We start from the raw sequence: 16,486 nt of genomic DNA, 5'->3' as shown, positions 1-16,486 counted from the left end.
ATGAGGCTTTTCCCAAGGAGGCATTCAGGACTGCTACGATAAATTGGAACCTTTAAGATGGTATCATGATTGACATCTTGAGGGAGAAGCCCAGTTTGTGGAGAAAGCGGCAAGTCACTGAGATGTCAAGGTCTGCTCGGGAGAACGAGCCCTGGTCAGCCAATCGTCCAGGCAGAGGTAGAGGTAGACCTGAATCCCCCTCTCCCGCAAGACTCGCTGACACCAACGCCATCAACTTGGTGAAAACCCTGAAGGCAGATGTCAGCCTAAATGGCAGAACTCAAATTGATAATGAGAACCGCCAACTGAAAACCTCAGCACCTCCTGTGCTTGATAGGCACATGAAGTCTTAGTTACTTACCTGTAACTGTATTTCTCCAGCATTGGTATCTTTCATAGATTCACATGCTTGAATATTCCCCGTCGTCAGACTGGGAATCCTCAGTGATACAAATAATTACTAATTTTTTTAAATATACATCCATTATTCCATAGAGAATGCATGTAAATACCCCATTGGGGGCCTATGAGCCATTCTATTGTGTAGTCCCTCCACCTCGCTTTGGTCCTTTATGGCCCCAACCAATGAGGTGATAGGGTTTAAGCTCTGCCCCCATCAGCCATCTTCAGATTTTGAACCGTAGGAACTACAGTACGATGGGTGCTGAACGTAGAAGCAGCCTCTCAAGTGAGAAGGGTGGGCGCATGTGAATGAAAGATACCAATGCTGGAGAAGGAACACGTTAGTTACCTGTAACTGTTCTCCAGCATGGGTCTGGCATGGATTCACATGCTCATGAATATTCCCCATCGTCAGGCTGGGAATCCTCGGTAAAGAAAAATCAGTATCAGTTTTGTTTCTGATCTGTCTTTCGTAGTAGTAACCAATCACTGATCTCTGCGTCATACTAACCACAGCCAATGACTGCCATCTCCCTAAGCCCCGCCTCTGGCAGCCTTCTTCAGATTTGGTAGCACGTGAAGTGGCAGTATGACCAAGTGAAGAGCCGCAGAGGGGTAGGCGGGAGGGTTCGCATGTGAATCCATGCCAGACCCATGCTGGAGAACAGTTACAGGTAAGTAACTTGTTCCTTCTCCAGCATGGGGTCTGGCATGGATTCACATGCTCATGAATAAGAGAATACATAGCAGTACACACATGCACAACCACGGGAGGTGGCAACAGGCTCAACATTAAGCAATACAACAACGCAATATTAAGCATCTCTTACCTTCTCACCAGGCTCACCGTAGGCGAACAGGTTGCGCAGCACTGCTTGGCCGACCCTGGACTCCTCCCTAGAATCCCGGTCGACGCAGTAGAATTTCGTGAAGGTGTGCGTCGACCTCCACGTAGCAGCCCTGCAGATGTCCAGCAGGGTCACACCATATAGGAACGCCGTGGTAGCTGCGATCGCTCTGGTGGAATGGGCTCTCGGACGGCCGGGCAGCGGTCGGTTTGCCAACCGATGACAGTACATGATACAGCCGGAGAGCCATCTGGAAATGGAAGCCTTTGAGAGAGCCTTCCCCTGATTGACCGGTCCAAAGTTCACAAAAAGTTGTGACGTCTTCCGAAAACTTTGTGCGGTCCACGTAGAACTTCAGCGCTCTAGCCACATCCAGCGAGTGCAAAGTCCTTTTAGCCAGCAACAAAGGCGACGGGAAGAAAACAGGCAACACCAAGGGTTCGTTGAGGTGGAAGTCCGACGGCACCTTGGGCATGAAGGAGGGGTGCGTCCTGAGCACTACCCTTGTGTCGTGAAAAGTCAAGTACGGGGGCTTGCAGGAAAGGGCCTGGATCTCTCCCACCCGTTGTGCGGAGGTGATGGCCACAAGAAACGCAGTTTTCCACGACAAAAACTTCAACGGAGCTGAGTGCAGAGGCTCGAACGGAGGTCCCATGAGCTTGGTCAGCACCATGTTGAGCTCCCACGCCGGGGCCGGAGCCTTCACCAGCGGGAACGATCTGAACAGTCCCTTCATGAATTCTTTCACCAGACGATGAGACCACAAAGACGTCCGTCCGTGGTTCTGGTGTATCGGGAGATCGCAGCAAGATGAATCTTAATGGAAGCGTGCGCCAGTCCACCCTTGGCCAGCAGGTACGGCAGTACTTGAGGAGCCGTAATCCATAGAGGGCTAATCTCCTGTGCGCGGCACCAGGCAGAGAACTTCTTCCATTTGTGTCCGTAGCATTTAAGAGTTGGACGCCCTGGCCTTCGCAAGAAACTTTCTTGCAGTCGGCCGGTATGTCGTACCCTACAAACTCTAACGCTGCAGGAGCCAGGCCTGCAAGTTCAGCGACTTCGGGTCGTGATGGAAAATGGCGCCTCCTTCCCTGGAGAGAAGATCCGCGTCCACTGGCAGCTTGATTGACGGGGACGCTGACAAGTCCAGAAGGTCCGGGAACCATATCTGCCTCGGCCACGCAGGTGCGACGAGGATCATCCTGCACCGTGACCTCTTGAGCTGATTGATGAGCTGGATCAGCAACGGCAATGGAGGGAACGCGTAAAGAAACATGCCCCCCCCCCCCCGGGGGAACGAGAAAGCATCGCCCATGCTCCTCGGTTGGGAAACCTGCTGGCGAACCTCCGGCACTTGGAGTTCGTCGCCATCGCAAACAGATCGATCTGGGGAGTGCCCCATCGTCTGAAGAGGCGGTCCACTAGATCCTGTCGTAGCTCCCACTCGTGGCACGAGCGCAGCTCTCTGCTGAGCGAGTTGGCGATGGTGTTTTCTATTCCTGCCAGATGAAACGGCACCAGAAACATCCCTTGGGCGACGGCCCAATGCCACAGATCCTGCGCCTCCTTGGACAGGGCTGGGGATCTGGTACCGCCCTGCTTCCTGATGTAGAACATGGTGGTGGTGTTGTCGGTGAAGATCCTCACCACCTTGCCCTTGAGGGATGGTAGAAAGGACCCGAGGGCCCAAAACACTGCCCGGATCTCCAGGACGTTGATATGGAGGGACTTCTCAGTCGGGAGCCAAAGGCCTCTCGCATGCAGATTTTCGGTGTGCGCTCCCAACCCTTCCAGGGAGGCATCCGTGGTCACTGTCTTCTGGTGGCCCGGGGTCTGGAAGTCCATGCCCGCCGTCTGATGCGCGCGGGTGCCCCGCCACCGGATCGCTCATCGGAAGCTCTCGTAGAGTGTGATCCTGTCCTCGAAGCTGCCCGTCTGAATCCAGCAAGCATCCAGGATCTCCTGTAACGGGCGCATCCGAAGCCTGCACAGGCGGATGAGATAAATGCAAGAAGACATCATTCCGAGGAGGGATTTGATGGACCTCACCCTGACCGCGTCCGCAACCAGCATCCGCTGCACCTTGCCCAAGATGAACCTCGTCCTTTCCTCCGACGGAGAGGCCAGAAGCGCCACTGTGTCGAGTTTCGCTCCCAGAAAGAGTGCGTCTTGCGCGGGCACCAGGTGGGACTTGGCGAAGTTTATGGAGAATCCCAGGTCCGCGAGTAGTTGGACGGTCCTCGCCGTGTGCTCCTCGGCGAGTTCTTGTCTTTGCTCGGATGAGCCAGTCATCCAGGTAGGGGTAGACATGGATCCCCTCCAGGCGCAGCCGCGCCACCACCGGTGCGAGGCACTTGGTGAACACCCTGGGTGCCGACCTCAATCCGAAGGGAAGGGCTCTGAACTGGTAGTGACACTCTTGGACCACGAATCTGAGAAACTTTCGGTGTCCCTTTAGGATGGGGATATGGAAGTAAGCATCCTCCAAATCCAACAACAAGAAATCGCCCTCCTCCAGCTGACCCAGGACGTGCTGGAGGGTGACCATCCGCAACTTCTGTGCCTTGATGAATTTGTTCAGTCGTCGTAGGTCCAGGATGGGCCGCCATCCTCCCGTCTTCTTCACGAGGAAGTATCTTGAGTAAACTCCAGAGCCCCGAAGCCTCTTTGGGACGAGCTTGATGGCGCCTTTGAGCATCGCCTTTACCTCCAAGAGAAGTTGAGGGATGTGATGTTCCTTCCTGGCCACCGGGGGGGGGAGGAGGGACACGCGGGCACTTTAGAAACTCGAGCGCGTGACCCTGGGCCAGGGCGTCCAGCACCCATCGGTCGGTGGAGATTGACTCCCACACGCTGACGAAGCTCGCCAGCCGGCCTCCCACCGGGGTGCTTCGGTGGGGGCCCGACCCCACTGCCGGTTCAGTCCTGCTTCGACGAGGCTTTGCCGCCTTGTCCTCCCTGGCGACGACGGCGGGGTCCGCCCGACTTGCCTCGTCCCCTGTAGGCTTCCTGTGACGACGAACGGGCCGCTTGACGATCGGTGGAAAATCCGCCGCCGGAGCCTTTGAGGCACCCTGTTTGCCTCCCCCGCTCCGAAAGGGCGGCCGTCGTTGCTGGAGAACACCAAGAGCCTGGGCCGTCTGTGTCCGTCTTGATGGCTTGGAGGGAATCGTCCGTTTTCCCAAACAGGTTGCTCCCGTCGAACGGCATGTCCAAGACTCTGGTCTGCACGTCCTGCCGGAATTCTGTTGCCTTGCCTTGAGCCATCCACGCCGTCTAAGGCACACGACGTTGCCCAACTGGCGAAATCCAGTGTCAGCGATGTCCGTCGCTATCGTAATGGCGTGGTCCGACGCCACTTCTCCTTCCTGCAAGATTTCTAGGGCCTCCGCCCTCTTGTCGTCTGGTAGGAAGTCCAGCAGGGGGGCGATTTTGTAGCCTGGCAGCCTTAATCGTCGTCGCTGCCGATGAGATGACTCTGCGTCCCATCGTGTCCAATTTCTTTCCCTCGCCGTCCGGCGGGGAGGTTGACGTAGAGGCCGAGGCCCCCCCTCGCTTTCTTCCTGGTCGCCGCGGAGACGACAGAGTCCGGGGTCGGCTGTGCCCGAAGGCACAAGGGGGCCGCGTCCGGGACCCGGTACTTCTTCTCGTACAGATCCCTTCTCACAGGCGTTGTGGATGGGTTCTTGAGGAGGATGAGACCCTCATCCCAGATATCGTCCAGTAGAGGTGCAGCGAGGACAGTCTTCCTCTTGGTCTCGCGCCGTTGATAAAGGAAACCTTCCTTCTTCTCTTCCGGGCAGAGCTGGAAAAGCTCGGATGTCCTGGCGATCATGGCATGAAACGATCCAATCTCGTCGGGCGGGGAAGCCCGGGGAGGAGGTGACGACAGGAGATCCTCCTCGTAAACCTCGTCGTCTGTACCCGTCGGGGAGGAGGGCTAAGCAGGGCGCGATGGTTGAAAAGGAGGTGGAGGATGAATCCTTCTCTTAGGAGGAGGGCTCCCAGAAGGGCCTGGCTCCGGGTCCCCCGTCAGGAGCAGTTCCTCCGTTGGTGGTAACGGCAATCTCGTCCTCATCTCCGAGCATAAGGAATGTATAGCCAACAAAATGGCCGCCGAGTTGTCTTGCGGCACTGGTTGAGGGAATTCCGACGGGCGGTCAGGAGCCCCGTCGGCACCCTCGACGTTGTCGTCTCCGACGTCGGGTTCCCTCCCGACGGGCTGGTCGTCTTCCACGCCAACGCCGTGGCTTAAGACTTCGATCAGCTCCTCTTCAGAGGTTGAGGCCGAATCCACGATGACCTCCTGCCCCCCCCCCCTTTTTCTTCTCCGGAGGTTTCACGGGGGTCCTGTCGATGGGCATGAAAGAGGACTCCCTCCGCGGTGGCAGGGAGACTCTGGGCCCCGAGGTCGCCACCACTGGTGTAGCCTCCACAGGCTGAGCCAGGGCCGCCGTGACTGTCTCGATAGAGGCCTTGGCCGGGTGGATCAAGGCTTTCACCACCTTAGGTGCGCTCACCGCCATCTCCTTGGGGGGAGGGTCACCGCCTCGCTCCCCCTCCGATGGGGCCTTAGAGCTCGACCGGGGTCTCTCCAGGAGCTTCGCCGGGTGCTCGGCCTTCCTCTTACCCGAGCCAGAGCGTCGGCTCGTGGTTGATGGCGCCAGGGTGGATGCGCCCTGCGTGGCACTCGTAGAGCACTGATCGTTCGGCGCTCACGGTGCCAGCGCAATCGCGGTGCTTGGCCTTCTGTTGGGCCCCCGTAGCCGGGGCGCCCTCAAAGGTCTTAGAAGACGGCTCGGACTTCTTTTCCCTCGCCCGACGGGCTCTTCCCTTCCAGCCAGTTGGCGAGACGCAGATGGCGGTCCTTCATGGTCCGCTCCGACATATTGCCGCAAAACGCACAGTCCTTCTCCACGTGCGTCTTGTCCTCATGCAGGCAGTAGAGGCAAAGGGAGTGTTCATCATCCTTAAAGACATTCTGAAGCTGGCATCCAGGGCAGACCCTGAACATCTTTCCGGGTGTCGAGCTTCCCTTCTCCTGGGCCATGTCCGAGATGGGCCTGAGAAACTTCTGGAGTCCTCCAAAAGCGTGGCTCGACGAAATCTTCACCCTTGAGGGGCGTAGAAGAATCCGACACGGGTCCCCGTTGATCGGATAAAGAAACGGTGGAGCATGAGGCTCTTTTGACTGAAAAGAGAATTTTCCTAAGAAAAAGCGCGAAAGCGCACTAAAGCTCGAGAGCAATAGCACGAGGATCCCAACACTTGAACGTGCGGTAAAAATCTGAAGATGGCTGCCAGAGGCGGGGCTTAGGGAGATGGCAGTCATTGGCTGTGGTCAGTATGACGCAGAGATCAGTGATTGGTTACTACTACGAAAGAGATCAGAAACTAAACATACTGATTTTTCTTTACCGAGGATTCCCAGCCTGACGACGGGGAATATTCATGAGCATGTGAATCCATGCCAGACCCCATGCTGGAGAAATACAGTTACAGGTAAGTAACAGACTTCTCCAGCATTGGATCTTTCCTAGATTCAGACGCTTGAATAGAATACCAAGCAGTTAATACACATACATATAAACATAACTGCAGAAAAAATATTTCACAAACCTTTACCATACAGCAACACAACAGTTACATACTCAGGGAAAGGCTTGAAAGGAGGCTGGTCATACCGTATGCAAAGTGGTTGTGGAGCACTGCCTGTCCAACTGCACATTCTTTGTTGGGATCTTCTGCCAGGCAGTAGTGCTTAGCGAACGTGTGCAGAGCGCTCCAGGTAGCGACTCTGCATGTGTCCTTCAAGGCTACCCCTGTGTGAAACGCTACTGATGTCGCTCTCCGTGGAGTGTGCCGAAGGAGGCTTGGGGGGGGATGGGGGGGGGGGGGGGGTCGCCCTTTACTTGATGACAGTGGGTGATAGAGAGACCCCATCGTGCCAGATCTTGTTTGGAGATATGCTGTTTTTTGTGATACCAGAAAAGGCAATGAACAGTGTTTGAAGAGCGGAACTCCTTGGTTCTCTGCAAGTAGAATTTCAAAACTCTTGCCAAATCTAGAGAATGCAATGCTCCTTCTGCCTCAGAAGTATGATTGTCCACTCCCGGGAGATGTTCCGCCCTGATTTGGACTGTGGTTTAAGGGCCATGCCCTTCGCAGTTGAGCTTCTTGTGACAAGACCTCAGATTTTGTGCCTCCTTGCTTGTTTGTGTAGTGCATGGAGGTTGTATTGTCAGTCTGGACGGTCAGCACCTATCCAGCCACTACTGGAATGAAGGCTTTGAGCCCACTGTATCGCCCTGAGCTCTAAGACGATGTGGAGCTGTGACTCCTGGTCTGACCAAGTTCCTTTTGCTTGGAGGTCCGCTAGATGAGCTCCCCAGCCCAAAAGGGACGCATCTGTCCTTAAGATAAGAGTAGATGTTGGTGTCTGGAATGGCATTCCTTGAAGCAGGTTCCACAGAGTTTTCTACCACTGAAGTGCCTTGTGTACGGTCGCCGGTATCAGGACTACATCCTCCCATGAACCTATAGCTTGCTTCCATTGGTGGTCCAGGGCCTACTGGACTGGTCTCATGCGAAGTCTGCAATTTGGTACGAGGACATCATGCCCAGGAGGGATTTGAAAGAGCATACCGTGGTTGTCCCTTTTCCTAGGAATCATGGAGCAGAGGATTGCTGTTACTCTGTCCACCGATGGTCTTACCCTCGGAATGCTGGTGTCGAACTCGGCCCTCAGGAAAAGAACTGTCTTGCTGGGTACTGGGCGGGATTTTATGTTTATCGAAAAACTGAACCCTTTTAGGAGTTTTATAGTTTGAAACTGCCAATCGAGCGCAACTGGAGAAGTTCGCCCTTATCAACCAGTCGTCCAAATATGGAAAGACTTCCGTTCCCATCCTGAGTTTTGCTGCAACAGGCGCCAGACATTTGGTAAACACTCTTGGTGCTGACTTTAGCCCAAACGGTAGCACCCGGAATTGGAAATGCAGTTCTCCTATAGCAAACCTGAGGAACTGTGTGGGCAGGATGAATTGGTATGTGGAAGTATGCGTCCTCCAAGTCCAGAGTGGCTAAGAAGTTGTTAGTTTAGCCACGGTACGACGCCCTGCAGGGAAATCATCTTTATTTTGATGCATTTGTTGAGCACTCAAATCTAATATGGGCCTCCACTGGCTGTTTTTCTTCTTGATCAGAAAGAAACAGGAGTAGAAACCTTTTCCCTTCTGAGGGTAAGGAACTAGTTCTATTGCTGCTTTGCGCAGTAATTTTTGAACTTCAGACATGACTTGCTTTAGCATATGCACTTTGCGAGAGGTGGGAGCTAGAGATGGCGGTTGGTCTAGGAATTCTATGGTGTGACCCTGGAGGACCACCTGTAAGAACCACTTGGCCAATGTTACCAAATGCCAGCATTAAAAGAATTGGCTTACTCTTCCCCCCACAGGTGATTGACATTGAGGGGGAAGGACCGACCTGTCAATTGTTTGTTCTGGTCTTTACCTTGGGTAGAGCTGCATCTTCCTCTTTGGGAGTACTTGTTGGAGGATTGGTATCTGTTGCCCTGGAATGTGTTTCCTTGCGTCTTTTGACCATAGGAAGATCGATTATATCCTCTGTCTTTTGACGATGAGTCTCGAAAAGGGCAAAAAGACCTACTGTCTCCATTTATCCTTCAAGGAACTGATGGCTCGAGCTGTGTCCATTTTAATTCCTTTTAGGTGGTCATCGACCTTACCAAATAACTCTTGCCCATCGAAGGGCATGTCCAGAATGTGTGCTTGCACCTCAGGTCTGAAATTTGTGCCTTTCATCCAGGCCTGTCTCCTTAGTACAGTACCGTGAGCCATCTGCCTGAATCCTGACTCAGCCACATCGACTGCAGCATCAATCAAGTGATCTGAAGTAGCTTCTCCGTCTGCAATGATTGACCTGGCTTCTTCCTGGAGATCCGCAGGTAGATGTTTGGTCAGCTTGGACATGCGAAGCCAAAGCTCGCAGTCAAACCTAGCCGTCATGGCCAGCGCGTTGCCCGCTCTAATATGGAGAGATGCTGAGGAAGACACCTTTCTGCCCATGGCTTCGAATTTACGACGTTCTTGTCTCGTGGTGCCGACAGTGGTGATGAGGGGTTGGCTAACTTTTCTGGCCGCTACAGTGATAAGAGTCTGGCTTAGTATGACCCCTTAGACAAAGCGGTGCTTAGTCTGGTGCCTTGTATTTTTCAGGTCTTGAAACCAGCGCCAGCGTGGATAATGGTGTGGCCAGTATCTTCGATTCAGACTCCCATATGGTGTCGAGAAGAGGAATGGTGGTGACAGTTCTGCGCTTCTCCCTGTGCTCGTAAAGCACAGACTTCGCTTCCGATGCAACTTGTAATTTGAACAAGACTGCAGCTTTCCCCGATAATATGAAACGATACCAAACAGGACGGTGGTGAAGAATCACCTGGAGAGCCTCTTTCTGGGCTTCTCAATGATATAATCGTACCATTCGCTGGGAGCATCAGGCTCCTGTGTGATCTCCCATTCTTCAGGGTCTGAAATCCCTGAACGGGTCCTCTTGACAATCTGAGACTGACAGACAATGGCACCATAGTTGGATCTCGAACCGGAGATCGAGGTCTATGTGACGATGCTGGAAATGGGACCCTTGTCGGTGAAGCACTGAGTGTCCTACTCCTGGATCTACGTGGAGGCTCAGGCGATCGTGCTCTTTTCTGTTGTCTACTCCTGGAAGGGGAGTGTCTTGGTGTAATATGTCGAGGTGAGATCTCTCTCTGTGGGTTTCTCAACTCCTTCGGTACAGATGACATTCTTTTCTTCTTGACGTCCGTTTGATTCCTCGATGATCCTTCGCATCGATTCCATGAGCACAAGGTCATAAGAATCGGCAACGACCTCAGTAGACTGCTGCCAGGGAGGACTTTTCTTTGGGGGTGAGAAAAGGTTGCTCACCAAGAAATTGTGTCCGATAACTGCCCTTGTAGAATGATGTCAGGGAGTTCTGTCATCTCTTTTAAAGGAGATATTTGTGCGCCAAGTGGTTCAGGAGACTCTGAAACCAGAGACGTTGCTCCCATAGGCTTGGGGAGACTGCTCACATTGGATGTTTTATCCGTGACATGTGCGAGTGGCGTTTTGGGCCTCATTTCTTCCGTAGACAAAGAAGTTTGTGGTGTCATTAACGGTACTTTTGTCGACTGTGGCTTTGTGGATGACGGCGTCGACGGTGGCTTCATGGACGAAGACTATGAAGATGGTTGATTCTTATCCATCGACGAGAGGTTTGTGGACGAGAGCTTCGTCGAGTGATTAGCTTCCTTCGTCGACAACGGTTTTGTAGAATTTGACTTCGATGAGGATTTGGTCATGGATGATGAGGATTGGAGTGTCGGTGGGTACTTCTCTTTACTGCCGCTCGTAGGCGGCTTCTCCGTGGACAGCCAAAAGTACAGAATATATAGCCCCTGAGAAGGGGAACAGTAGAATATATCTTATGAATATATACTACCCAAAAAAGGAGAAAAATATTCGAAAGCTCAGAGCTGGAGGATTCCCTCCGTCTGTTAGACTGCAGTGAGAAATCTGAAGATGGCTGACTGGGGCGGAGCTTAAACCCTGTCACCTCATTGGTTGGGGCCATAAAGGGCCAAAGCGAGGTGGAGGGACTGCACAATAGAATGGCTCATAGGCCACAATGGGGTATTTACATGCATCCTCTATGGAATAATGGATGTACATTAAAAAATGTTAATTTTTATCACTGAGGATTCCCAGTCTGACGGGGAATATTCAAGCATCTGAATCTATGAAAGATCCAATGCTGGAAAAAGTAAGCATCCTTAAGGTCCGATGAAACCATCCATTCTTGGAGTTGGTGAGCCTGGATAATCTCAGAAAGGGTAACCAACTTGAACTTGTCCTTCCTGAGGAACTTATTCAAGTTTGAGTCCAAGATGGGTTTCAACCCTCCATCCTTTTTTGGATATTAGAAAATACAGGGAGTACCAACCCTTGTTAGTCTCCGCCATAGGTACTGGTTCTATTGCACCTTTCTCTAGCCGGATCAACATTTCCTGCATAAGGGGCGTATCTGGAATTTTCAATGAGCTGTTACCCCCCCCCCCCCATGGATGATCCCAAGGCCTTTTTAGAAAAGGAAGGCGGTAACCCTGGGCTACCGTTTTCAATGCCCAAGCATCTGAAGTAATGTCTTGCCACTTTCAGATGCTGTGAGAGCCTGCCAGCCCGCTGGGGTCAAGTGGATTAAGGCCTCAGATTTTGAGACGGCTGAGGGCAAAGCAGACACTGCTTGGGCTAAGTTAGCACCTCTCCCTCGTCCACCACGAGGGAATTTTCTTTGTCCTCCGACTGGCTTGTCCTCTCCCTCTTGCAATTAAGGAGTAGAAACGAAGCGACTTACCCCTCCAAGATGATGTAACGAGTAAGAGTGTTGAGGCTGTCTCATAGCAGCTCTAGAGATTTAGCCGCTGCTTTTAAGGTTTGTAGCCTTTCCATACTTTCAGCCTTGCTACAGAACAGTCTTGAGCCGTCAAAATGCATATTGAGTAATCTAGATTGCACGTCCGGTGCAAATCCAGAATTCAATATCGCAAATCTGCATAGCACAGTGCTAGTCTCCATGGATCTGCTAATACTATCTGTAGTATTCAGACCTGACTGAGTACTCGCATTGCCTCCTTACTCATCCTTAATGATAGCCAGGAATCCATCTCTTCCCCCTTCGGGATGTGGTCAGCCGCCATTGCTGCGCAATCCCACAGGATGAAGAAAATTTAGACAAGGCACAAGCGGCATTTGCCGATTTCAAAGCCATGCTACTGGCAGTAAAAAGTTCTTCTCTCAAGTGTCCACCCGTTTATCATCCCCGTCTGTAGGGGTGTTAGGGTAAGCAGACTGTTTTTTGGACGTGGCTGCCTGGATCACCAAACTTTCCAGAATCTGGTGCTTGGTTAAATAATCTGGGTCACTGCTGGGTGGCCTATATTAACGGCAGAAATAGAATCTGGGGTTTCCCCAATTTGTTGTAACCCTTTTTTGTAAAGCAATATGGAAGGGCAAAATGGGATCCCTCTGTGGACCTTGCCTGTTAAGTCAGCTTGTTGAAAAGGAGCAAGTCTACTCCATCCTAAATATTGCACTCATTTGCTCATTAATTGTATCTATGAGCCATCCGCAGGATCTGGCTTCCCAAATTCCAGCTCAGATGCATCTACCCCACTGGCTGATTGTAGTTTTTCATACAGATCTTCAGCCTAGATTTCTCGGATATAAATTCATCTGGCACATCTGGAGTGCCATATTGAAGGGCAAAAGAGGATAATCTTCAGATTGTTCAGGTTCTTGTTAAATTGAAGATTAAGGAATCTTGTGGCAAAGCTTTAAAAGATTTCTCTGGTGTTGCGTTCAATGACTCTGAAAAAAAAAGTCTTTGGAGTAGGCTTCAAGGCCAAAGGTGCCGAAGTCTTCGATTTAGGCGTTGATGGCTTCAATATGGGCGTTAATGGTTCCCACGTCTAGGGAGTCTATGGAACAGATCTTGTTTTCATCTACGTCGTCTTCGACAAAGCCCCCGAAGTGCTGGACACTACTTGTTGAGGTCCTTGACACTTACATTCTTTCGAGGCCTCAAAGGCTCTCCATGAGACAGGCTTGCGTCTCGACTCAAGGGTGCACCGGGTTTTGCCAGACTTCCTTGTCTTTTTGCAGAGCGACTGGGACATGGTCTTTCTTCCATTCTTTCGAGGGAGTATGGGATTCTCTCAAAGATTTTAATAATTTCCCTAAAACTCTTCCCATTTAGCTAGGGAGTAGGATTTCGTTGGACATGAGATTCTCTTGGGTGAGGAGTCACTCGAGGAAGGAGACCTATGACATCTTTTCTTGGAGGAAGAATGACATGAACGACTTCTCGATCGGGATTTATTCCATTTTTTTCGACAAGGAGAATCTCGACTCATCAGAAGTACGTTCCTTTGGAACGTAAGGGGGATTTAGGAATTCTACCCAGCAAAAATTTACCTCTACACTCTGAGCCCCGTCGGCCATCGCCTGACAGGATTTACACTCATACGATGCTCTAGGCCGAGGCACCACAGGAAAATGCAGTGGGGGTGGGAGTCAGTTATGCACATCGACACACAATCCTGACATTTCTTAAAACCAGTCTCGGGCGACGATTGAGTCAGCAGTGAAGACATGACTGTTTCTTTTAAGAAACAAAGTGCGCTGTAATTTCTCTCGAAGCAAAAGCTGCGTTGGAAAAACAGAACTTAAGCCAATGGGTGCTGCGCATGCTAAATATACTGCAGATGATGTTGACTATCGGATGGAGGCCCTCGAGGGGCATAGAGTCAGATGCTACCGCAAAGCGCCCTCTGGTGAGAACTTTTTTTCCGAAGCAGATGGAAAGAGAATCAAACATTTACAATATGTGGAAGGACAATCCATTTCAAATGTTTGTTTCCACTCAACCGGTTCTTGAAAGCTTAGAAAGAGGTGAATTTAGAACTGCAGACAATGTGTTCCTAGCTCTTACAAGAAAAAATCTACAGGCTTCTTTATACAATCAATATGTCATTTTCTGAAAAAACACAAAATTGACACCTTTTGTAACTTTCTCACACCCCCCTACAGCAAGACTAATCCTTGGGGGGGCGTTATGACCGCCTACATGTAGGAAGAAAACGGTGCACATTTGGCCAGGATATCACTTGTAACAATGGATTGAATGTGACATACCGAAAGGACCAAGAGCTCAGCACTGAGTGAAAACCCTCAGCAGTTAAGGGGTTAAAACCATTTTTTTTCCATATAGTGCATGTCGGTTTACACTATCTTTGGGGACCTCATTTCTTGAAGCAGGCATTTATAGAGATTAATTTGTGGCCCAATGTTTATCTTTTGTAAAGGTTCATAGTTGTAGGTTTTGTTTCTTGAACCATGAAAATTAAATGAAGCAGGCATTCTACATCCTTCTAGTCATTCACAACTATTGAGTCATGTTTAAGGTCACCCCTGATAGAGGGTGGTTTTAGGGAGAGGGCTTGTATTTCTCTGATTGTCACATTCCTATATCAGGACATGGTTTAAGCCCAATCCTATTGGATCTTTTTTCAATTAAAATACTTTCATTTCCTGTGTGAGATTATTGAAACAAGCAGTGGGGCACTTGATGATCACAATGCAAGTGTAGCACTGATTATCTGTGGGGTGGTAAGCAAGCATACAAGTTTATTTCCCCACTTAGAGGTCCATCGGATAGTCTCCCCCATTCTACATCCCCTTGAACAGGTCTTCCTGTAGAGCCTCCCCATTTTGAGCTGTGGCTATCCCCTAGGGCAACCACATATGGCCAGGTGGCAGTCACAGAAAATATCACAATGACAGAGCTCCACACCACTCACCTTAAGGCTTGTGCAACCACCCATTATCAGCAGCCTGGCAAGCAGATAATCAAATGTTCCCTCAACCAGGATGGCCCATAGCACCAGCACAGCACCATTACGTCGGTAGCGAAGGGGTGGGGGAGTTGTGGTGGAAATGAACAGTCGGATACAGTGGAAACCGTGGGCAATGATATACTTGCAGTGCCGTAGGCCCCACTCGAGCATCAGGGGTCCTTTGCAAATTCCTGCACATCACACACTCGCACTCTGGCAGCAGGGGTTCACAAAAACATCCTGCCTGGTTAGCAAAGAGTTCTCGCAGAACTGCGGACACAACAATGCATTTGGCACTCGCTCCACAAGCAATGCTAACAAAGCAGCCATGGTAGAGGTTGAATTAATTACTTCATGCAAACCAAGATTTGCCAACACCAGCCTCAGAAAAGCAGCAAATCAATCCCTGCAGCTCATGACAAACTACAAAGGCAAAATCCAAGACGACAAACTAGCTATGTCAAGATTTGGTACACCTCCCAAGAAAACTATGGAGCTCCAGGTGCATCTACTGAATGCAACCAGTCTGTCCTTCAACAGTTTTCCATTTTAGGATCAGATCACCACATGGAGTAAGGCCCAATGGGACAGGCTACATGGCTGTCTAAGCCCCTACTCAGTGGGGGGGGGGTTGCTAAATGTTGCAGTACAGCCTTTATTGCGAGTCAGCAAAATTAGAAACAACTGATTATTTGGATGGAGATTAGAGGGAGAGTAGAAAAGTGGCAGAAACCATCAGGAGGAAGTGGAAGAACTAAGGAGGCACAGGGTAGACATCAGAAAGGTGAACTGAAGAGTAAGGAAGAGGGTTGCTGGAGAGAAGGAGATTGTGAAGAGCAGGAAGTGGTGAGATTCATCAAGATGCGATGGCAGGAGAAAAGGAAAAGGGAGGTTGACTGCCATCAGGAGGAGCTGGTAGGTGGAGGTTGGAGAACACCAGCTTGTAGACAGTAAAAAAAGGTTTGAGGCCAGTTAGAGAAGCAGGGGATAGCGGAATAAAGCTCAATTTGAAGGAGGTCGGCCCACTTCAGATTAGCAAGCTTATTGCACTACGACAGGGAGAGAACAAATCAGGACCAAAGGTGATGAGAAAGCTAAGAACCCTGGACGAGGGAGATTAAATGCCCAGTGTGATCTACCCGAGTCTGACGAGCACTTTTTGGGAGAAACAGCAGCTTTTACCAGAGTAGCCTAAAAGAGAGAACACTGACAGGTGAGTGCAGGAACCGGGCCCCTTCAACCTCAACGTGAGATCAGAGTGAGGGGAAGGAGGATGTGGGAGCCCCTTAAACTCGATACAAGCAGACTTGCAGGAAGGGAAGCACTGTTTGGTAAAGCCTCGGGTGGGATCATGTGGGAGTGGTTTAAGATATGTTGTAAATAAACATAACTATCCAGGTCTTCGTCCTGGTGTGCTGCCACGCACTATGCCATCCTACTCTTATAAGGAAAGTACGACAGGAACCGTCCCATATTACTTTCTAGAAAACTTGTAATACTATATGACCACCCACAAGATGGTGACCTGTGCAGAGAAAGTGAATCTAAACAGATTCACAAGCCCCAGAAATCTATATATTATATGAATAAAGTGCTCATAGAAACTTCACAGATTACCTCCTCAGTGCTATAGAATAATAAAGAATATCCCATAAGGGAGAACACGTTTGTAAACCAGGGGACAACCAAACCATTTTAGAGCTAAATTTGAAGCACTTTAAAAAAAAAATGCTTTACATTGCATGACAAGACTTTGGTACAT

General features: G+C 50.6%; 1 protein-coding gene across 2 annotated transcripts in view; it reads right to left on the bottom strand.

Moving 5' to 3' along the window:
• Positions 1 to 16,486, bottom strand: part of ZCCHC2 (zinc finger CCHC-type containing 2) — a 762,062-nt gene that overhangs the window by 503,013 nt on the left and 242,563 nt on the right. The gene's annotated exons all lie outside the window — the stretch shown is intronic.

Source organism: Ambystoma mexicanum, chromosome 5p (assembly GCF_040938575.1).
Source record: "Ambystoma mexicanum isolate Mex_15411 chromosome 5p, UKY_AmexF1_1, whole genome shotgun sequence".
Lineage (NCBI taxonomy): Eukaryota > Metazoa > Chordata > Amphibia > Caudata > Ambystomatidae > Ambystoma > Ambystoma mexicanum.
The sequence above is the reverse complement of the archived record's forward strand: the minus strand, read 5'-3'. Positions and strand labels throughout refer to the sequence as shown.